Raw genomic sequence first — 2,852 nt, 5'->3', positions numbered from 1 at the left:
ATCGATGATTCGAGGGAACGGCAGACGTCCTGCTCGGCTAATCGTCTTTTAGAGTCACGCCAGGATACAAACGAGAAGAGACATCACGGCATCATCGCGATCACCGAGAAGTACATACTATCCCCTCGAGTCGCCTTCATTCGTCTCTCTCCTGCCTGACTTTGATTTTCTTTTTTTTTTCTCAAGGGGTTGATAGTTGAGACCTGCGTTGACCCCGAGAAACCGCCCGTCCTCATGACACAGCCTCGACGCGCTCATTGACGGTCGTAAGAGCGACGATTCGACGCGACGTGGGTCTTCGTCGCGGTCGAAGGTCGGCTGTCATGAAGGAGGGACGCGATCGCGCGGCGGGGGTGTCTCGGCGGCGAACGGGAATCGGACATACACGCAACCGCAACCACTACCACCAACCGCAACACTTGCGTACGCAGCAGCGAGCGTACTCTACCTATATTTGTAATAAGCGTATTTCGGAAATTCGGCCAGGTGCTCTACACCACCTTGTATTCGTACGTTGTTCCCCCGTGTTTCGGCGGGCACACGACGCGCCCGCTCGCTGCCGCCTCGATTCCCGTACGGCCCGACGTAGGTCGACGTAGGTCGACGATTGATTGTAGCGCGAGAGGGGCTGCTACATCGAGACGCGTGATTCGGTTCCCACACGGCGGAAACATCGGCGCGGGTTCGCGAGAGAGGATGAATATGTTCACGAGAGAAAAGCAGAAGAAGGACGGTGGGAGTAAGAGGAAAAGGAGAACGGAAGAATCACCGTCGTCGTTGTAGCAGCTGTGGGGATGATATCGGTTGCGACTTTCTTTTGCGGAACGATATTGTCATGAGAGAGTTGTTGCGCGCTGTCCTCGCGATTAATCGATTCTCTGCCTCTTTTCCCTTCTCTCTTTCTCTCTCTCTCTCTCTCTTTCTTTCTACTATCCTTATCAGACGAGACACCTGCGGTCGTGAAAATCTCGAGCGACCGTGGGAGAGATGTAGTATTTGGTGCGGCCTCTTAATTACTTCTAGTTAGACACGGTGGAAACCTCGATCACGCTTCTCGCGCGCGCTGGTGCGCCGATTTATTGCAGATTCTTATTGTCCCACAGCCGTTCGAGATTTCCGCCCAGTGCGGAACAAGGGGGCTGGAGGTTGTGAGAAAGTCCTCCCCTTTCATAAACAGCGTCGCAGTTTGCGTCAGTCGCTTCGTACGACAATATCCGCCGAAGCACCTTTCCACGGTAGAAGCGTATGCGTTTTGCGTAAATGATTACTTTACATGTACAACGATAATTAGGTTTCCTTACGACTAACCCAGTTCTGTCGCGCCAAAGTATAACTCGTCGACTTAATATCTATTATGTAACCGTCGCGCGCCCTCCTCTCGTTCTCTCTCTCACACACACACACACACACACACACATACATACACATTTTCTCTCTATCTTTTCTAGTAAAGTTCTCGAAGAATAGAATACTCGATTATATTATTACCCACGACACGAGAAATAAATCAACAATCCGACATATCTCGATGCGTAACAAGACGGACTAGCCCACAAGAGAAAAAAATAATTATAAAAGATCGTGGAATCAATCTTTGAATCAACCGTGTGTTGAGAAACGCTCTAACGGAACAACAGACAGTTGTATCAAAAATTCTCTAACGTACGTAATATACGACGAAAATACCAGCGATTATATAACACTCGCGATTAATAACACGAACGGAGGACGACGCACACTGGGGAAGGAGGGACCCGTGTCACATGGGTCCGGTAGACGTAACGAAAATATATATCCTCTCTAGTACACGAAATTTCTTCCGTTTAAGATCCTTTCTAGTTTTGCTCGAAGTCGTAAGCGTTCGCGCTCGTGTATGCGTGCGCGCGCGCGAGCGAGCACGATGTCATGGCTTAGATGAGAAAGGTAACGTTACACATTTACAACACTACACAACTTGTCCCCCACCCTCGCACGCACGCTCGCGGAACGAAGATGAAGACGACAACGACTTCGTAACGATTCAACGTCCTAATTATACTCCGTAAAACTTATCGATTATAAGAAGGCAATTTAAATTTCGTCTCATTGCTGAGACTGTCTAAAACGATTCGAGAATCGAGATTTTTAACGTGACGATAATCGCCTGGACATTCATCGTCGCCGAGTCGATTGTTTTAAAAGGAAGGAAAAAAAATAAAAAAGAATGTGTAAACACGGATGAACTCCGTGGGCCGAGAAGGAAAAGATTGCGGAAGAGAACGACGGTTTTCTCTCTCTCTCTTTCTCTCTCTCTCTCTCTCTCTCTCTCTCTCTCTCTCTCTCTCCGTTGTTGCTTTTTCATTATTTGACTTAATACTAAGTTACCCGGATAAAAGTCGCGCGTGGTCCAGTCAGAGGCGGGATTTAATTGAACGGAAAATGAAGTTTTTACTTCGTTATCGATTGCCGATGCGTTCACTTAAAATATTCACTCGCCGCGCAAACGTATCTATCGATCTACTCAAAGGAGGACAGAAATATAAATTCCATTCTTTCAAAGTATACACACGAAGGCAATTAAAAATATAGGGCGCTTCATTATTAAAAAACAGATAATGTACGAAATGTGTAAAAAATATCGGATTGACGTAAGAACGAAAAATAACTGCACACAAATCTTTGGTGAACGGACGCAAAATAGAGAATGTATAATGTATGCATGTCCGGTGTAACGTTGTAATTGTACACATTCGACGGAAGAATATAAAAATATACATACAGGTCATTTCGATGCCCGTAACGCGAATTCTGCGCGCTGTACGCCGCGTTTGTCGAGAATATCGCTCCACCTCTCTCTCTCTCTCTCTCTCTCT

The sequence above is a fragment of the Dinoponera quadriceps genome, unplaced genomic scaffold (assembly GCF_001313825.1).
Source record: "Dinoponera quadriceps isolate SergipeBrazil2010 unplaced genomic scaffold, ASM131382v1 scaffold1425, whole genome shotgun sequence".
NCBI classification, from domain to species: Eukaryota; Metazoa; Arthropoda; class Insecta; order Hymenoptera; family Formicidae; genus Dinoponera; species Dinoponera quadriceps.
This window is presented reverse-complemented; position numbering follows the sequence as displayed.